Source organism: Augochlora pura, chromosome 4, assembly GCF_028453695.1.
Source record: "Augochlora pura isolate Apur16 chromosome 4, APUR_v2.2.1, whole genome shotgun sequence".
In the NCBI taxonomy this organism is placed as follows: domain Eukaryota; kingdom Metazoa; phylum Arthropoda; class Insecta; order Hymenoptera; family Halictidae; genus Augochlora; species Augochlora pura.
This window is the reverse complement of record NC_135775.1, coordinates 16,927,209-16,949,599: the sequence shown is the minus strand read 5'-3', so window position 1 is coordinate 16,949,599 and position 22,391 is coordinate 16,927,209. Positions and strand designations below refer to the sequence as shown.

The 22,391-nt window shown below is 38.2% G+C and overlaps 1 protein-coding gene across 1 annotated transcript in view; it reads left to right on the top strand.

The window, feature by feature from the left end:
- LOC144469139 (tubulin monoglutamylase TTLL4) overlaps window positions 1–22,391 on the top strand; it is a 157,995-nt gene that overhangs the window by 104,090 nt on the left and 31,514 nt on the right. The gene's annotated exons all lie outside the window — the stretch shown is intronic.

Here is a 22,391-nt window from a genome sequence, read left to right as displayed (position 1 = left end):
TGGCCGACATGTATGGCATCGAGAAGTATTCGACATGTAATTTTTGTCAATCTTGTCTGATCCCATATTCATGAGATGAAATTGGCCTTTTTTCTGTTAATAAGTGCACGCTCGAATCATTTTGATAGAAGGAATCAGCTGTAATACTGTCCGATTTTTATCAAGAAACTGTACAATGATCCTTTTTATATCAGAGCCAACACTGAAAATTTAAACATACACAAATCAGTACATTTTTATAGAAAATTTCGAGTACCATAATCAATTAATGTAAAATTTTCTATTAATATTCTATCGACTAGTTTATAATTTAATGAGTCTTATTTTCACAATTTTGGTTTATTTAATAGATTAATCTTCGCTATGAAATATTCGAAGAATTTATTCGAAATGTACCTCGAATACAATTTTACTCGAAATGGTACTGGAATACAATACAATTTTATTTGAAGAATATATTTGAAATGTTTCTCGAATACAATTTTATTCGAAATATTATTCAAATACAATTTTATTCGCAGAATTTATTTAAAATATTTCTCAAATACAATTTTATTCGAAGAATTTATTCAAAATCTTTGTCGAATACAATTTTATTCGAAGAACATACTCGAAATATTTCTCCGATACAATTTTATTCAGAAAATTTACTCGAAATATCACTGGAACACAATTTTATTCAAAATGCTCCTCGGACGTAATTTCGTTCGAAGAATTTACTCGAGCGATGTCTAACTCTAATTCTCAGCCGCAATCGCAACGGTGGAAGTACCTCCGTGTGATCCGCGTGCTTCCTCCCTTCCCGTCGATCGGATGTTGCAAATCATGCCGAAAATGACGGTGAAACCGCGACAGAAAACAAGCCGTGGCAGAAGACAGCTCCGCTGGGACTCCGCCGCGTATTTGGAATCCTCGTAACGATCAATAAATATGCAGAGAGCCGCCTTCCTTTGGGCGGCTGGCGGTGGATCGTTTCTACCTTCTTTATCGGCGCCCATTATTTTCGGAAGCGAGAACGCCCGATTGAGATAACAGACATGCTCAGATTCTTGCGCCGACTAAATTAAGTCTTTGCGGCCGGGGAAAGGAGTGATACGGTAATGGGAGCTTTTTTCTTAACGATTACAAGGGTCCCCGAGAGACCGTTAACCCCTTTACTGCGCGAACCGTGTACGACGCGACCTGGAAAAATCACGCGGCGAATCGCGAATTACAGTGTTTCCGAAAACGACTCGAAACATTTTGTTAACAGCCTATTCGAGACGGAAGCGGGCCGGTTGTCGCGCACTGATCGCCCGTTTATAACGGGCGCTCAATTTGTAAATGTTTACCTTTACTCGGACGAAAATTGCTGACCGATGCTCGCGGGGACACCGTCCACGCCGGCCGGCCGGCAGCGGTTGCAGTAGCTTGTACTCGTTTTATTACCGCGTTATTAATCCTTGTGTCAATAACCGGGGCCCCAATTTCCCCGGACTCCCTTCAAATATTTCAACTTCCCGGTAAAAGACTTTAATGTCCAATTGGGTCATCGTTATACGGCATACTTCTGCTCCGCGTTATTCGCTCCGAGTTGTTTCGTTATCAAAAGTACACTTCGTAATTATTCGCTGTAGAACGAGATTCGATGCGTACTAGGTCGTAACCCTTGTCCGTAACCCTTAAACCGTATTCCTTATCAAATTCGATGATTAATAACAGTTTCAGCACTTTGCCAGCCATGATATTGGCCTTCTTTTAGTTTTATACAATAATATGACGTTATTTATATATATTATATTAATCTACTGCTACAAGTGCAAACGTATCCAAGAGACAGGCAAATTGTGTCATCCAGAAATTCACACGGAAAATAATTAATCGCAGAAGCAATATCGATGACCCTTATCAAAGCGAAGCGAATGCTAAGATAATAATATCGCATTCAATTATATGATCTTTTAATTCTGAAATTTTTTCAAATTATGAAACTGCTTTTAATAGTTGTGAAATTATATCAGGTGCATCAAATTGTGTCATCCAGAAATTCACACGGAAAATAATTATTTTCAATAGTAATGTTTTGTCATAGTCCATCGGTTCATGTTCTTCTTACTACTTTATTAATTCGAGTAAAGAACTTTTCGAATCATTCGTATAAAGAATTATTCGACTGAATGGATAGAGCAAATTATGACGAAGAAAATATTCGACTAAAAATAGTCGAATAATCGTAGATAAGTATTTATTCGAGCTCTCTTTTTCCTTTCCGATGTCACTCGTACAAATCACATATAATTGGCTATCACATCAAATTATTTACATTCATCGATTCCCCCACGCAATCTAATTGTCAATTGCAATCCACACGACTGGAACCGTGTCGCATCTTTTTATATTCTATGCAATTGCAAAGCGATCGTCGCAGAAGAAAAGTTAATTCCCCGTTTAACTGGTCCAACTGAAAAATCGAATTCAGGCCACAGAGAGCGTGTTCGACGACCATTGTGGGGCGTCAAGCAATCGGAGAACCGCGGCCGGGCGAGCAAAGAGGATCTGCCGTGGCACAAGGACAGCACACGAGCAGCACACGAGCAGCACACTTCCTCAGCACGCACCTTTCGATCCCCGTTGTCGATGCCCCCGCATCCATTTCGATCCACTCTCCCTCTTTCTCGTCCCCCCTCTCTCTCTCTCTCTCTCTCGCTTGCTCGCTCTTTCACTGGCTCGCTCGCTCGCTCTCTTTCTCTGTGTCGGGGAAAAGGTATCCCCTTTTGGTGTAAAGGCGAACGAGCTCGAGAACAGTGGCCCGATTCAGGGTGGGTAGGATACACTTGCGGGGCTTTTCGTGGGCCCTCGCCGCGGGGTGGACTGCAGAGGAAAGGACAGACCCTTCGAGCCGTGGCCTCCGCTAACACGGGAAGACTCTGCTCGCCGGGTTCCCACGGGGAAACGCACCACCTGTGCGTCGGAATGAGGCCGTACAACCCCGTGCAAAGAAAGAACCAAGAGGACGTGTCATGATTTTCGACCCTAATTTCAGAGATTGGGGCTACACGCGCACCCGGCGCTGAACGGCGCTGAACGGCGCTGAACGGCGCTGAACGGCGCGGCGCGGCGCGGCCTGCGTGCGGGGTGTTAAATGATTTGCTGGCGCAGGGCCGCGGTTCCTCTTCGACCGGGGGATCCAATTTTACGGACAACCTGTCACAAGCGGACTTTACGTGATTGAGACAATCGGGTCGGGGGTGCACGGGGCTGTGCGAGGCTTGCTCTATTCTCTTCTTCTTCTCTCTTTTTTTTCCTCGTCTTCTTTCTTTTTTCCGCTTCTTTCTTTTTCTCTTCTTTCTTTTTTCCGCTTCTTTCTTTTTCTCTTCTTTCTTTTTCTCTTCTTTCTTTTCCTCTCCTTTCTTTTTCTCTTCTTCTTCCTTGTTGCGTGATGGAACTTCCTTGACAACGCCCAAAAATTTTGGGGCTAGCGAGCTTCAGATATTTAGGGTGTTTTGATGGATTTGATTGACTTTGACGAAGGGGTGATCGCCTTCCCGCTTCGCTCTTTGTTCGGAGGGGGGAGCTGGTCTCCTGTGGCGATCGTGGAGTAGGGTGGTCCTTGTGTCTCGACTCTTCAATTTCCCTCGTCGCGGACCCCGAAATCTTTAATACTAAACTTACCGTCGCCGAACAAACGATCGGTTTCACACTTTTTATTTCGTAATCGTCGACGTCGAAAAGCTGCTTCCATTTAAAAATTCTTGAATATATTTATTTCTTCAGTTACACGCTGTTATATTCGGTTGGCAACTAAGTAATTGCGGATTTAAAATAAGAAGGAAAATTCAATTCTTTTGCTTGAAAATAGAAGTTTATTCAATTAGACAAATCAATTTTTTGACACTGCCTTTCTTTCAAGGCTTCATTTTAATATACTGTGTATAACATAAAAATCGTGCTCGCGATGCCTGCTTCTTTCGAAACAATGTAATCAAATATGTCTGAAGCACGCGCCCTGCCCTTCCATCTTCAAATTATAATAAAAACGAAACTAAATAACTAATCGATACAATTTTCTTACTAAAATCAAGATGAAAATCCAGATAGTAGAAAACAATATAACTTAATTACTTCGAGCACGTTGATAAAACAAAAAAATGTGCTAAGACCATCTATTAACAAAATCTGCAATCACTTAATTGCCGAGCCAATAAAAATTGTGAATAATTCGAATAAATTCAATCTTGAAATTCTTACGATACAATTCTTATCAGTCGTTCTTAGACCTCGGTATTTTATTATCATATCTTTATTAAATAATAGATCGTTCAAGGAATCGATTCTAAATCGTCCATCACGCGGAAATTCCCACCGTTTCGCCGTGGAAGAAAACAAACGGTTTCCATTAAGCCGACGTAAAGAGAGGCTTCCCTATAAAATTAATTTCACGTGTATGAATTCACATTATTCGAATTTATGTTTGGCTCATCGGGCCCTCCGCAACAAGCGGATACACTTTTAATGGGAAACTAAGGGTATAATTAAGAGCCGGGACGTTAACGGCACACGGCGGGGCGAGAGGAGGGGAGGTGAGGGGGTGGGGTTCGGGAGGGAGGGAGGGAGGGAGGGGCAAGAAAGCGGAGCCGGCGTCTTCTTTGCAACAAAAAATATGACACCGCGTGTTCGAGAAAAGAGAAATATATCCTTTGGTGTAGAAAACGTGTAGCGCCCGCGGCTGAAATGACCCTCGTTGTTAATTAGTCCCCTCGTCGTTTAAGCCTGCCGATCGCGCGGCAAAAAAACAGTGGAACACGAATTCTTAAGAACGACAGCGTTCTCTCTACGAGCGCGCCACGTGAGTGGCTCTTTAAGAACACCGAAGGACAACTTGTTCCGTGTAATCCGGATGCCCTTCGCCGTGTCCGAACCGTACGAGAAATATTATCGCGGTATTATGCGACTAATTCACTATGAATTACTCTCGCGTGATTAAGAAGCTCGGGCTTGATGAACGCGACCCGCATCTGTGCGCCGCATGATTCACTGATCGCGATAGGAAACTCGTTAATAATCAATCAATTCGTCCGCATTCTTATCAACGGTAACAAAAGCAATTTGTCAGAGGATTGAATAAAAGTGATAATGCCGTCCCGCTTGGAAATTGAAAATATTCTGAAACTTCGTGGATACGTGGAACACGCGCAGATACGCATTACGCGGCTTGTTTTTCTTACGGAAATTCGGTTCAAGGGGTGGAAATCGACCCCCAAATTTTTTAATACGTTATCCTATTTCTCTATTAGCATTTTCTATTATTTTAGTACTTTATGTTTTATTTTATTGCTGTAATTCGCGACAAGGAAAATGTCTTCCAACAATGGTTATCTCTTTCGTCCAAATGTAATGAAAAAGTAAAAAGACATGGACTTTTTACAATTCTTTAAGGAATTAACAAAGCGTACGCTATACAATAGATTTGAACGAAAGAGGTAACTTTTGTTTGAGGACTATTTTTCTATCTTGTACAGTTTACGAATTATCGCGATGAAATAAACATTTTCATTTAATTACTTTCAAATAGCGATTAGAAAATAAATAATCGAATTTCTCAATGATTTTTACTTGTATTGCGTGATACGAAACATTCTTACATTCAAGGGAACAGTGTAAAAATTTAAAAATTTAATCCAGAACGATCGAGTCAGAAATAAAGTATAAATAGCGTATAAAAGTACATTGCTAGAGTGAGAATACGAATCCAAAATTTTATGGACGTTTCATGGTCCTCCCTTGAGCTTATTAAGGTTAACAATAACAGTTTTGCTTAACCCCTTGCCGTACCATTTTCTTTACAATTATTGCGATTAGAATATTTTCGGTCGCACTAATTTCTTCGATGAAAATAGAATTTTATAATCGTTGCGTGCTTACGTCTAATCGAATGTTTAAATATTGGTGACAAGAGAATACAATTTTATTTCTTCTCAAAGGAATGGATGAACATACATACTTAACCCTTTGCACTCGAAGCCATTTTAATTACAAATCTAATATAATTGTTCTGGCTTCTATTATTTCCATTGTATGTGACAAAGTGTATTTTATACATATGAAATTGATTCGTGCGACTCGTACCAACAGTTTCACTGTCAACAGTTTTTTTAAATCTAAGCTATATCAATATACAAATTATTAGGTCGTTCGGAAAGTCATTTCGTTTTTTTTCTTGGTGGAAATGAAACACAATAGATTACTAAACAAAATCTATTGTAAAGAATCAAACAAAATTTTTAGCAAACAAGACTTACTACATCAGTTGTCCAATTATATAATGATTATGCGGCTTAAGCGTGAAGTTTGATTTGATGAAGTTTGAAGTTGGCTGTGAAAAAATTAAGTCTTTTCTTGGGAAAAACGAAATTACTTTCCGAACAACCCAATATTATAGAACGTGATAGAATAATTTCAGTGGTGCCTCAGAGTCGCCACTCGAGTGCAAAGGGTTAACAGCTTATTGTTATAAATCTCCGTCACGTGTCTGACTCGTTGAAGTACGGCAAGGGGTTAATTTACGTCGTCGTCTCGTATGGAAAATAAATACGAATACAGGAAATATTCATTCACTGGAATAGAGGGTGTCTATTCGTCGGATAGATCAACCAATCATCGGAAAGAGAGCTAGGAAAAACCACGAATTCTAAGAGCAGACTCTTCAAGCATTAGAACGAGTCCAAGTTTGTTGCTGCTCAACAAGTTCTCGCGAAACTGGAACAGTGTCATGTAACATCGACGATATCTCGAAGATCGGAAATTCGGCGTACGAATATTCCTCTGCAACCACTTCTGGACGAGTGCTCGGTATTCTTCGTTTGCCGAAAAAGTGACCGTTACAAAGACGACAGAGAGAAAGAGAAAGAGAGAGAGGGAAAGAGAGAAAGAGCGGAGCGACAGACAGAGTTAAAAATAAAGTTCAAACACGCATCCCGGTAGGGGACCGTTGTTCGAGTAACCTTTCAAGTCAACATCGACGTTAATTCGAGTCGGTGTACGCGAAGCAGGTGGCTCCGAGGTGGAACCAGGCCGAGGAACGATGAGACACGATTACCGTGAAATAACGGTATGTACAGTAATGGCGAAAAATGCGAACCGCGAAAATTGCACCCCTCCGCGACCTCGGGTCTCCATTGCTTTACCGTAACTGTGCATTTTTCTTCGTTCCTTTTTCTCGGCGGCGGAACACGCAGCAGCCACCTCCGTGAATCGTAACCGTCACCCTACCTGCGGCCTCTGATCCTGACAGCAGGTGTAATGTGTATGTGTAACCAGGGTTGGGGAAAACAGATTGCTGAAGCAGTTGATAGATTACAAGTGCTTCTATGTGTACAGATTTTGACGTGTAAACTTCTTTTCAAACGATAATTACACGCGGAAGCAGCATTTTAAACATGCACATATCCAAATACTATTCTTTGAAGTATAAGTGTTTGATGAAACATTATTTTCTTATATTTCAATGAAGTACTTATTATTACAATATTAGTGTATATATACAATACATTAATAGTAGTATTAATATTTTATAATATATGTTATACGTATATTAAATTACAAATATATGTGTAGCCTAAAACATTCCGCATCTCGTCGTTCGAATCAAATACATAGTATTACTTTTAGTATTAGTATTACCAGTACATAGTATATTATTATAGTATAGTATTAGTATTAAATACTAATAAACACTCGTTCGATCTTTTCAACTTACATCTTTCAAGTGCTTTATTCGGCGAATTAATTTTTTGGTGGACTTTTTGTGGGTTACAGTCAACCACTTGGCGTTTTTAAATTTTCAATGTTTTTTTTTCGGGAGGGTTAAGCATGAAATGAAGGTACGTACCCGACCTGCGTGGCTCGTAATTGATTCGAGCTAAACAGATCCTGCGGTTCATCTCAATGTTTATCGGACGACGGTGGCTCGCGTGATGCGCTCCCTACGGACACACGGGGTCCTCTTTCTCCCTGCCGGCAACATTTAATTCGCCGGGGCCGCGTTTTCGGTCGGAACGCCCGACAATACTCTGACAGTTCCGTAAAAAAAATGTTACCGTAAGCTTTTTTTCCCACTGCAATTTCGCCGATGGCCTTCCTCGTGTACGATCGCGGCTCGATCGACTCCCGTTTTCGGGTACCCACTGCCGACAATGGCCGAGAAGACGCGCGGCGACGCGACGATATTCATTATTCGAGACGAATTCATAATTGCCGCGTGATTACGTGTCCAGGGCGTAATCGATGCACCACCGTGTACGCTTCTTTTAACATAGTTTCGTTTTTATGGAATCGTTCCGGGGATCCGGTGAGAAATGGCTGCTCCTGTTCGTATCAGCCGTGCATAATCGCCTAAGTTCGACAGTAATGGCGGCCGGCCGCCATCCTGGGCCGGGTCGGAGAATTTAGTGACATTCTGATGGCAGATCGGGTTTCACGTTTTTGTTGGTTTATAAATGTTTATCGCCGGAAAAATTCATTAAGATGGAACGGTCAACCTGTTGTATAAATTGTATCGGAAAATATGAGTGACCTAGCGATAACTATTGAAGCATAGTATCTGCTTTGTTCACGCTATATGCCGTTTTTTCGTAATAATTTTAATAAATGATAAATGATAATAGAGAATAAATAGTTGTGTGTAAGAGACATTAAAATGGTTTATTTAATCGAAATATTGACGTTTTTTTCGTGACAAGCGTACTTATTAAAAAAAGCTAACCAATTAAAGAAAATTATACTGAATAAAACAAAGTTACAATTAATTACTTAATTTCGGAGTGAAACATTCTCGAATAAAAATGTGTTTCCTCTCTTGATATTTTTGGAATTAAATAATTAATCCCTTAATAGTTCTTGTTTAATTCTTCTGATATCATTTCATCCGAAAATTAGCATTTTTCTTTATTATGTCTTGAGACGGTTACCTAATATTTTCTTCCAGTATTTTTATAGAATAAAGATCATTTTTCCGCGTTAACAATCCATACCTTCCATTGAAAATTACCGTTTGTAATTAATACGGAAATAATACTTGATGAACTGACAATAACCGACTAAATTTTACAGAATATATTCACAATATCTTTTGCATTTGACATAAATATGTAAAATATTTTTAATACATTCTTCTTTGGATAGTTATTGGACTACTATAGCGATTAACATAATCTAAAAATATCTTTTAAATATAAACTTTCAAATGATATCAAAAGGAATAAATACATATAGATTTCAAATTACAGGTTGAAAAATATATCAATTTTGCTTCCAGAAATACAATTAAATATTTAATCAAATGTGAGAGTTTCATTGGGTCCTTTTTCTAATTTAAAGATGGATTATCTGTTAACGTGTAAATGTCTTTAAAATAATCGTAGTTACATAGTTACTTCATCCAAAAATACTATTTTAATCAGCTCTTCCCATGAATTGAAATGTGAGAAATGTCTTCGTTAGGAATTGTTTGTCCAATATAGGCGTTACCTCCGGCAAATATTATAATAACACTCGTTAGAAATCAGGATAACTGTATCACTGTTACTTTCGCAAATTAACCCTCTGCACTCGGAGCCATTTTAACTGTAAATTTGAAATCATTTTCCTGGTTCGTGGCATTTCCATTCTATTTAACAAAATAAATTTGTATGCATACAAAATTTATTCTTGTGACTCCTGCCAACAGTTTTGCTACTTGACAATTTTTTCAATCTAAACCTTATCGTTGCAAAAATTATTTTAGAATGAAATAGAATAATTTTCGTGGTACCTTAGAGTGGCACCACTCGAGTGCAAAGAATATAAAACAGCTGCTTTTACTGCTCCGTAAATCTAGCGTCGAACGATTTCGATGAATTCGAATCCCTCGATTCTGTCATGCAAATTATAAATCGTCTAAACTCAACAAAGTGATACAACATCGTAAACAAGAATTCTGATACGCAGGCATGTTGGTAGGTTTTCGGTGACACTTATTGATGAGCTCCATTATGTTAACTTAATTTGCAGGAATAACGGTTCCGTCGTGGACACGGAATAAATAATTGCATGTGTGGCACTTAAGCTTCATCCATCCTTAAGAGATGCAAATTTTATTCGGGATTTATGCGACTATGTTCGTAAACGAAACTTTAACGGCTACTGGTTCGGGCGCAGATTATGCGTCGTAAATGTTCAAAATTTAAGGGCCTGTTATTAACGTTAATTCGATTGCTATTTTTCGTATTAACATGCATATCGGGTTACTCTTCCCGTGGCCCTCCGTGTTTGCGGAAAAAAGCCCGTCTCAAGGGATGCTAACTGTACATTTCAAAAACGAACAGACAAAATTCCGCTCGCGACGATGGTTTTTCTATATCAGTTTTTCGATGACGGTGAAGACCCCGCGAGCTATACGCGAAGAAGTCGATGAGTCGAGCATGCCTGGAAAGATCGCTTCTAATCGATTCAGAATTTATAATGATACTATACTAACATATTTATAACGATACGATATTATTTTTCAATGTGTTATTTTTAACATGAAAAATTATTTAGACAATTTACTTTGAGCCAAGATCTTACAGCATTTATTTTAATTTCTATTTCAAATTAATGTTCTTTTTTTTCTATTTCACATAGATATTTATTTCAATTTCTACCTGAAATGAATATTTATTTTCATACCTATTTCAAATAGAAATTTATTTCAATTTCTTCTTAAAATATAAATTTATTCCAATTTCTTCTTAAAATAGAAATTTATGGTCAATTTTTCCTTAAAATAAATATTTATTTCAATTTTTATTTCACCTAGATATTTATTTCAATTTCCAACTCAAATAAATATTGATTTTAATTCCTATTTCAAATAGATATTTATTTCAATTTCTACTTCAGACAAATATTTATTCTAATCTCTGTTTCAAACAAACGTTCACCTGAATTTCTTTCTCGAATAATATCTTCCCAGGTCTGCTCGAGTCAGCCCTGAAAGGACAAAGAAATAATTTAGTCTCTCCCCTTCTAAGTGGAGTGCGCGGGTTTTATGTTTTCCCTTTATGACTCGCGATAAGTATATTTTTTTTTTGCGGTCGAACCGATCGGAGGTAATTGAACTGTGTGCCACTTTAATTGAACCGTCTCATCTGATTAAAGGTATAAAAAAAAAAAAGGAAAGAAAAATAAAGCAATGCGCAGGGATCTCTAATTAGCCGGACAGAGTTCTCATTCGTTGAAACAGGTTGACTTCCGCGGGAGACACGTACGTCGTGTCTCGAATTAATTATCGGAAACATCGGCCGCCCAATTTGGACGTCGTCGAATTCACCTCCATGACGGCGAACTACGAAAAACTTTCACCTCGTCAGATTGAGCGGTAAAGCCGATTATGTTTACGTAACACGGGCCCGCGCGGCGGAATGGCGGGACCTAGTTGCACGGTGACCAATTAATCACGGCCGGGAAAGGCCTTTTTTTTTTAAAATTGACGTAACACGCGTGCGTACAATCTGCCAGCAGCAATCTGTCGGCGTTACATAAAGCTTAAGGTCCATTACGTTTTCCAAATGCAGAAGAACTCTTTGATTACCCGGACTAATCAACTCGCATGCGCCGCCGCCGCCGCCGCGGAGAGAAACTGAAATTTTTTACGTCAGTTTTTCGCGAAGGAAGGTCATTTATTTATCGAATATACCGGCGCGTTTTTGTACAAGTGTTTCATGCTAGTTGTCGCTGTGATCGAAGCTGTGACATCGATTTTTAAACTACTTTTTAACAAGCTATCGAGAAATGCGGTGCGACGCGTGTCGGTGCAAGTACAATTTCCTCTTCAAATGGGTTACGCAAAATAAACGTATCTTTATCGTAGGATCATTCGGTGGATAAGTCAATACACGCGATTTTTAAACAATATAATTCTCAAAAATTATAAGAAAATATTAATAGGCAATTTAATCACATAACTACATATTAACATCGATTTTTACGGAAGTAAATAATATACTATAATATAATATATAAATAACTAAGTATATTACAAAAATTAATACATTTATGAATAAGGAGAAGATTCGATTAAAAAAGGACGTGGAACAAATTCAAAAAATATGATAACAGAAAAAAGATATACTATATAATATGACTATTAAATAATAGTTCAGGTTTGGCCTGTTCTACGCGAAAATAAGAACGATAAATTTCATTAATTTATTGATTCCGATATTTTAACATGCTATGACGAATAATTGCCGTCATAAAATTATTCATGATTTCAATGAACGGCGTGCGCCGTGGTTTAGAAAGCATTGCGCAACACGCGGCTTTAGTCGGCATAATTTTCTAACGAGAAGTATCTCCGATACTTTAGCGAGCCGATAAACGTTCTTAGGCGTCAAGGCGTGGACCATATTGTATATCACAGGCGCGATGCCGAGTAACGCGTTTAATCGGGGGGCGTTGCTAGCAGATAGTTATCTGACAGGTAGTTATTCAGTAGCCACAGTAGTCCCTGCACTTTCCAAATTAGTCTAGAAAAATCTGTAATTTCATTAAAACCCTATCAAGAAATGGATGTTCAGGCAGGGTGTACAGATTAATGCGCTCGAAATTAACCCTTTGCACTCGAAGCCATTTTAAGCTTAGATCCAAAATTGCTATTTTGACCAGCTGTAGTATAGTACTTAGTATAATTTATTGAGTCTTGTGACTCGTGAAAATGTTAAGCTTTCAACAGAAGGGTCTTTAACAATGTCAACATTATTTTGTTAATTATATAACAATTTTCATTGGCGCTTCAGAGACGCCACTCGAGTACAAAGGGTTATTATTTAAATGCGATTGTCACTTATAAATAAAATTATTGATATTATTAATGTCTTAACGATATCATCGATAAAAATCAGCATTTATACCAAACACCCTGCTGAATATCTTAACAAACTTATTGAAATTTATAATCAAATTTAAAGTTCATATAATAATTTAAATAAATTTCCGAATTTTCAGAATTTAAATATAAGTTCATATAATAATTTAAATAAATTTCAGAATTATATATTATAACTCAGGTTTCCAATAGAAATTCATTATAATTGTATTGGAGAATCGATCTTTTACATTAGCCAAGCTTATATTTAAAAAACACGCCTGTATTTGACACGTAAAATATTTTAAACAAAGTCTTCAATCGTAAAATCTATGAACTTCGTTGCAAAAATTCTTTGATTAACAGTTTATCGTATGAAAAACAGCGTTACCGTCGTATCTATTTCATTTATTAAATGTAAATTCACGCGACAAAATTTCGACTAAAATCTGACAAAACTAAATGAAACTGAAATGATTTTATCACAACTAATTCGCTAAGTTCTATCTTCGTCTCTGCTATTCGCTTTAACGATGTCTTAACGATGTCATCGATAAATCAAATTGTCGATCACATTTCGATATTATCTATAGTCGTACCTCTAAATTAACTCTTTCGCAGATCATATTCGCTTTTTTACACCCGGAATTAATCCTTTCGTAGATCACATTCGCGTTTTTCCGCTTCGCATTAATCACTCTGTTGATTTATCACCGTGTTCACATTTTTTTTTTCAAATCAAGTTGACGCGTTCACAGATTTTATTCAGACTTACACAAATCGAATTCACTTTTTACAAATAAAATTCACCGGTCCACGAATCGAACTTGCCGGATTTTATTAAATCTTTAACGCGTTGAATGCCGCGTCAGTCACCGGTGACTGACAGTCTAAAATATGACAATAAACTTGAAAATTTACATTGTTTCATGTTGTTATCTAAAATTTATATAAAGTCCACTTAATTTTTGTTTAATGCGATATTTTATTATCAATGAACATTTTTTCAGAAAACTTTAATGGATTTCATTAAAACAAGGTAAACATAAAAATGGTTGTCCCTCGCAAGTATCACAAAATGTTACAACTTGTTTGGTCATATTTCTGGACGAATGTCCCTATAAGCATTCCCTTTCGAACAGAAATATCTTCCGCTACGATAAGAAACAATGGCCCTGTTTAAACATTTGCATCGAGTCGATTCTAATTTGTTAGTATTGCGCTTCGCATTGCTGTACCACGAGACCAGCGCGCACGGCCTCACGAGGAAGTCGTCACAAAACCGCGTGGCACTCAACGTGTTAAACGTAATATAAATTTCATTAGAAACAAATGAATTTAATTGTTGAAAGTATTCGACAGCTTCATTTGCAAAAATGTCCTAATTCCAAGGACAGAACCCGTACGATATTTCGAACGCAGTTTCTTGAACGCAGCAAGACCGAACGCGTAAAACGCGGGGCTCGCTTAAAAATTGTAGATCGGAGCGATAGCTCCGAGGGGACGATCCTCCGACCCTTAATTAAGGATAGTGTAACACTTTGTGTTAATCTACCCGTCCGGTAATTGCATCTAGAGCGACGAAAAATGGAACAGACCGAGAAGCGGTCCGCCATTAATTACGGGTCTCGAAATGAAAAGCACAGTGAATCCTCAATAAAGCTCGTGAAAATTAATTATTGCTGCGGGTACCTCCCTTGCCGCATTTTACATCGAATGCGAGCAAATCGACGCGCCCCCGGCTTAATGACATCTCGTCGCATCCCGCTTCATTCTGTCTGGTTTCCGCGCGTCTCGCTCGCGCGCCCCGTTCGCAAACTGCGTGTGCCATCATTGCCCGATCGACGGCTGCGTTCGGAAAATAAGATACCCGCGTGCGTCGCTCCTTCGAGTCGATTACGCAATACGAATTAATACCAATCCGGACCGCCCTTGCGCCTATCCGCGCGCTGCGTTCGATTTGCCGTGTCTTCGCGCACTTTTTGAGACAACGAGTTTCCATCGCCGGCGAACGCGAAAGATCAATCGAGCCGACAGCTTCTGCGATTTTTCCGTCGGTCCCTCGATTCCGATCCAAGTAAAACCATTTCGACGAAGCTCGCCGTCGCGTTTCCACGGATCCGTCGCACACACAATATGCGTGCGCGGAGAACAACTTTCGTCGTTACTTTCGAAGAAGCTAATTTGCATCTTGCTCGGTTATATCGTTATAGGCTTAATTTGTTTAATCAGCTTAATCTTATCAAGTTCCCGGCTTTATTTGCATGTTACAGTTGTATAAATCGGGATATGCCCGGTTTTGATGCCGCCGGGCAATTACTTCCAAGTTGTAGCAACTTTTCCCGCAGGCGGATACTGCGGCTCGAATGATAGAAGAAACGATAAAAAACTGTTTTATATTTGCAACAATTTCTCGTATTATTTCTTTTCTTTGTCATTTGAACCATCTCAAGGTGGTGGCTGAATCAGTTTTGATCTAAAGTATTAATATATCATTCGCTTAATTACTAAATTTTCAACAGTTGAATAAAATATATTCTGTGAAATATGTCTTCGAAATTATGGTTTGAAAAATTAATGAATATAGCTCGGAATTGTTATAAACATCGTGAATAGTACAGTCGTGAAAATAACCGAGATTCTGTTATCGAAGGGTTGAAGTGGTACTTTTTTAACAGGGCATGAATTTAACTGTAATTTAATTAAACTTTCACGAATATACTTCCCTTTTAGAAAACTTCTTTAATAAAGATTTGTCTAGTAAACTTTTAATTTATAAATGGTTTGTCTCTTTTGTTAAATTTTCATAAAGTCCTTGCGTTTCGTGAAACTTGGCACTTTGCAGTGTGACGAACGTCACCTCGCATTTAAAGGGTTACCGTGGGGAGGTTGCATAAAATTTAAAATCCAAAAATAGTATTTTAGATTAAAAGTTTCAAGCTTCAACCCTTGCCATACTTTGACGAGTCTGACATGTAATGGAGATTTCTAATAATAATGTATTAACACGTTCTATGCCAAGCTATTTTTGCTCGACTCTTCACTCTAGTCATTTGTTATTTCACTAAAAACTTGCTATATTATCTGTAAGTTATTAATAATCGTATATAATAATAAAACAAATTAATTACGATCCATTCTTGTGGTGGAAATTAATTCTTTAATTCTATATTTGTTATAAACTATTTTTTAGCCCATTAAATAAACTTGCAAACATGTACTATCGGTGGTACACGTGGCACGGATTGTGAATGATTACTCTACCGTTCTTTTTAGTCTAAACAATATTCTGATTTTCATAATTAATATTTAAATGTAATTGTACACACACAATAAATATAAATAGCCTTTTCGCTCCTTAGAAATTATTACAATCGACAAACTCGCAATCATTCTAACTATAATAAGAATGATACGACAGAGGGTTAACCATCCTACGATGATTTTTCACGGATCTATCGTTGGCCAATTTTTATTCAAAATTTGTTTGCGATATAATTCTATTTTAGCAATCTATAACAGACGATATAAAATAAAACTACAAGGAAGATTGCAAACAACATCAAAACTTATGGCAACAAGCCCAACTGAACGTAAATCTCAAAATGAAAAATAATCTCGACTCACCCTAATCTCCAGCCCCCACTACCAGCCATTGAACCTAGCGATTCGAAACCAATTCGTAACTCACAGTCCATCCTGTAGAGCCGAACGTTCCTAATCGCGTTCCCCTAAATTTCGCGTCACACGTGGTCCAACTAGACGGCGTGAACTTTACTCCGTAGCCGAGATAAACGTGGCACGGTCGAACGAGCGAGAGTCCCCGCCGTAAGAGGATCGGTCGATAATGTGTAGAGACCGGAAGCAAGAATCTCTGCGTAACATCTGTTACGCAAACACGATCACCGCTGAATTAATCGTATCAGCGTCGCTTGAGCTCCCGCCGAAATCCCGACGTTCGATCTCTTTTTCGCATCGGCGTTGACCAGGCTTGGCTGAAGAAGGACGAAGACCGTAGGGGCGAGGCGAGGCGAGAAGGCGCGCGAGGGGTCTCCGGGGTTCTTCTTGGAGCAGGAAAGAAGGAGACCAAGAACAAGAGCAAGAAGAGGAGGACGGAAGACGAGAGACAGAGGAGAGAGGAGAGAGGAGGAGGAGGAGAGGTGGTGGAAGAGGAAGAAAAAAGGAAAGGGAGGAGGGACGAGGAAGGAATAAGGAAAGGGGGATATCGTCGTAGCCCGCTGTCGTGGCAGGGTGCCGGCAGAGATGTGGGCAACAATATGGCCCGTGCTGGGTACAATAGCCTCGTATTATGTGCACAACAAGCGGCAATAGGGCCACGTTAAGGTTACATTACAGGCCAGGTTGGCTCCTCTGCCGCATAAAGAGGACTCACAGCTCGCTGCACAATGCGATAGGAAAAAGAGGAGAACGCGACGCCTCTCTATATACATATATACATATATACGTATATATGTATATTCCCATATAAAAGCGGTGCTGTATGGGTAAGCCGTACGTGTGCCCCTAAGGAGACGTGCCTGCACGGCGCACACCACACGCGGGGACCGTTGCAACGCGTGTTGCTCGGCTGCACGTGGTGGGAGCATGAACGGCTTCCAGGCCTGAGAATCTTCCCACGTTTCTCGTAGCACGAGCCAAGAGTGTACAAGCGAAGAATTTCGGAGGCGAAGCTACCCATTCTGCGGCCCGAGAACCACCGTGATCCTTGCCGGGGGGGTTCCTGCGACGAAAACAGAGAGGCCGGGAGACAAACACCGTGAGCGAGAAGGGAGCGAGAGAGAAACAGCCAGTGGGAGAGGAAGAGAGAGAGAGAGCGGGTACTCGAGAGCGAACCGATGGGACAATCATCGACAACTGTTTTCGAACGACAACGGATGAAGAGGGAGACGAGGAACAGTGCGGAAGCGTTCCGTGTACCAGCACGCTCCGAATTAGCGTCGCCGAACTGGCTCCTTACACCTTTTCTCTCGTGATTCCAAGCGCGACCGGCCGCTTCTCTCGGCCGCCGGCCAGCGAAAGCTTCGATCTACCGTGCCACTTTTCCGATAACCATGCGCCGCTGGATCCACCATTCAAACACCATGGACACCGTCGCCGCCGCCGCCGCCGCCGCCGGCTGCTATTGATTACAGTCGAGGTAACAATTTTTCGATTTTTCAACCGACGCTTTCGTTCGACGGGATTCTACCGGCTAACGAGATCATTGCTTCTCAGAGCTCTTTCATCCAAAGCGATTAATAACATTTATTATTATTTATTTGGATCTCTTCAATTTTTTTGCTGTTAGATTTTTGTCGTCGAAGCTTAATTTTTTTACGATAGAGATCTTAGTATTCTTATGCACAGAATCTTATGAAAATTATAGACTGGGTGATTTATTATTATTTTATAGCTATATTAATCAGTTTAATGATGGATGAGTATATTAACACCTTGCACTATAATAGCGAGTCAGATTCGTGGTGAAGATTTTATGCAAGCTCTACTAAGTATGAATATTATTAATTTCTTCTACGTTGAAGTAAAAATAAATTCTTCTTTTATCAAGGTATAGAAGCGAAGGTAAATAAAGACAATACAGGAAACAAAAATTGTCTGGTCCTATTAGGAAAATTATTAAGCACGAATAAGTGCTAATCGTCACAGCATGAGCGGAAGTGCAAGGTGTTAAATACTGTATTGGTGTGCATGTATTAATTCATTATTATAATACATTATGCGCGTTGCATATGTATTGCTTATTTGAAAATTTACTGTTACGTACTGTATGTAGAGAACGAGTCATATTCTATATATTTATCACACAATTTATTGTTTGCACGTGTGTTAGACGATTTACTATTGTACATTCAGACTGGAGAATTTCATATTATGCATCGTGTATGAGAAAATTGTATTATTATACATGTATGCTAGAAAAGTTAATTACATATTGTATGTAGAGGACAAGTTATCACTCTACAAGTAGATTAAACAATATTTTGTTTTATATGCATGATGAAGAATTTTATATTATACATCGTATATGTATGACAAATTACAATTATACACTCCTGGACAAAAAGATAGCACACGCGAGCTACCTAACTCAATGATAAATTATGAACTCTACATTTGGTACGTAAACATCGTCTCACGGTGAAATGAAGTATCGAACTGTAGCTACGGATAATTTTTAAGACTAACAACAATTCAGCTTTAAAATACGAATTTCTTTTCGTAAAATAAAATTTATCATTCGCACTCCTAAAATCTGAAAAACGGTATTTAAACTTTATGACATATGAAACGGCGTTATTTTACCGTCAAATCAAACGTCATATATCGTGTCAATTCCAAATGCAGTTTTCACATTTTGAAAATATAAATAAATAATATTTCTCATCATAACTCATACATTAAACATCCTATTTTATTAAAAAAAAATTAATACCTTCAATCTCTTAATAAATAATGTTTTCAGAATAAATCAAAATTCTGTTTCGTTAAAAGAAATTAATAGTTTCAATCTTTTAATAAATAATGTTTTCCACCGTAACGCTTAAATTAAAATTCTATTACATTGAAAAAGATTAATTCTGTCATTCTTTTGAAACTAAATTTTGTTAGGTTTAAAAACAATCCCAGTGTTCAGTGATCGACGCATCCACCTGCCAACTGCAGGTTCGTTTACTTGAAAACACTGATTACGAACGATTTATTAAATATCGAAACTGTCGGACTCCGGCGCGTAATCATCTCTATCGATCTAGAACAGTTTCGTCGCGGGATCACGTGGTAGCCGCGTACGAAAGAAACTCGACTAATTCCTAGCAATTGCTCAATTAAAAAGGATCGGGAGCCGTCCGCGGCGAAACGGCGGAACGGGCGAAAGAAAACGTTTCGAGAATCTGGTCGGTCGTCAGGTTCTCCCGGTTCAGGGAAGTATCAGTGTCGTTAACGCGATTAATAATAACGCAACCGCCGCTCTGTCCCGATGATAGCGGCGTCGGAGCGCGGATAACGCTTGTTACGTTCGGCTTAACACGCGCGCGATCGCGTGCGTGCGCGCGCGCGAGCGAACGAGCGAACGAGCGGGCCGGCCGCTCTCTCGCTCTCGCTCTTGCTCTCGCATGCAGCATCACATCCGGCTCGGACGACCAATCAGTGTAATTATCCTACCGGTCTCTACCAGCATATATACTCATGCTAATGCCTCGTTTTCGACATCGAGAATATTATACCAACCAATCTGGACAAAATCACGTTTATCCGGATGCGAATGCCCAACATTTTCGACGAAGTGCTCTTGATTAAAATTATACCTCGTACGGAGCTGGATCGGCCATAAATATTCGGATAATTAAGAATTTTTGACTGGGGAAAATTTTTCAATCTTATTAAGCGCGGTCGCCGTAAATTCGCCTGTTTGAAAAATTGGAAATTCGTTGGTAATTTACGGAGAAAGGGGCGGTCACACCTGTGTGGGGTCGACGATTTTAATGAAACTTTTTCTGGCGATCCCGGGGGACAGAATGAGTAGATCCTCGTCGGGGCTTCTTTTGCCATTATTAATCTTTTGCGAAGATATTTAGCATATAAGTTTTTTTTATTTCTCCGTATCTTGCACGGAGGTTTCGTGCAATTAGAGCGGCGGCAATGCCTGGAACGGTGTAATTGAATTTTGATAGATTCGTATCCCAAAATTCTACAGTTTAAACATCTTTTTATTTTTATATAGTTATCTCTAAATCAATTTATTTTTTAATTTACATTTCGCAATATCTCGGATGGTATGCATCGTAACAATATCGTATTTGACCAAGTACACAGTTCGTAAGCTTTATATTTTATATTTATTTCGTATTGTCTCTGGATAAAAAGCGAAGAGTGTATGTAGAAAGCAATATAAATAGCGACAATATAATTTTCTTAGAGGAAGGGGGAACACTGCTACCTTCAAATTATTAACTAATCTTGTTTCAATTTTATCTTTACATGCAACTGTAACAGCAATAGGTTAAAAATATAACAAAGTCTTTCATTTCTTGCCGAGATAACATTATTTCATTATTAATCGTTACGTAAATAACAAATAAATAATAATAAGTAATAAATAGATAATAATTAAAGAAGTGTAAAATATATTTCTTTAATACGATGTTTTTATTAGTACATAAAACATATTTTAACTATACAAATATATAAACAAATGAATTTAACGTACTATAATTATATAAATATACTATTTTTTTAATTTATAAAACATTGAAAGATCTTTTCCAATAAATAGACTGCTCAGTTTTATGCAAACTAAACATTGTTAGCATCAATTACAAAATGTAAAAACTAAACGATACACCGCCACTATTAATTTTCAATAACCCTTCTACTATTTACAACGATATCTACTCGTTTCTACTATCAATGTATAAAATGCACATACTTTATTAAAATAGGCTTTATCCGAGAAAGTGCAACTCATTTGATTCTTTAATATTCTCTATTTTCATAATAATACTAAATATATGTGAAAAAGATCAGCACAAGACGAACTTTAATTAACAAAAGCCTTGAAATACACGAGAAACTTTAAACAGAAATTTTGAATGAATCGCTCAAACAAGTCTATGAAATTTTTAATAAAGAATCGGTAATAAATACAAACGATTCGGATTTTAATTAGCAAAGATAAATATCGTCTTGTGCGATTCGATTAAATGGTTTATAAATAAACATAGAGCTCGACACGGTTTCCAAACCGATTCCGAGAAAATCACACGCGGCGAATAATTCCAGGATGAATACAATTTAACGCAAGTTTATTAGTCACGGCAGCTTGCATAATCATTAGTGACTACGATTAATCACCAGCCACCTACATTTTGAATCGTATCCAACGATTTCATTCATTTCACGCGTATAAATAAAACCGTAGAATATGCGAGCTGTTCTGGAGCGCGTGCTTGTAGTAACACGGAATTAGAAAAGCTTCCCTCGTCTCTATGAATCTCTTATCTTTATCTTCGATACGATATCACGGTTCCCTCTATCGTGAAGTAACACAGAGATAATAGCGAGGAAATATAACTATTTTATTAATTTTGCCGTTGTTCGTCGCTCTGTACAGTAACTTTGTTTCTTTCAATGGATTGCTATATTTTCATTCACGGAACAAACTGTTGACACATTTTTTAATCAGATTCTATTTTACGCGGATATTTAAGAAAATGAAACATTTATTTATTTATGCAATTTCTTTACATTTTTATGATCGAATGCTGAGAAATTAATAAGCAATTGTTATTGATTTATCGGCACTCAGCTGTAAAATGTAAAAAAGTTGCAGAAGCAAAGAAATTTCATTACGTATTCCTTTAAAATAAATCTGATTAAAAAATGTTTCATATACTAGATTATATTTTTTGCGTAGAATACAAATCCGTGAATAATAATGTAAGTTTTCATTTTAAGAAACAAAATTACCGTCCAAATAATCTTCAAACGATCAACAATTGAAAAATGGATA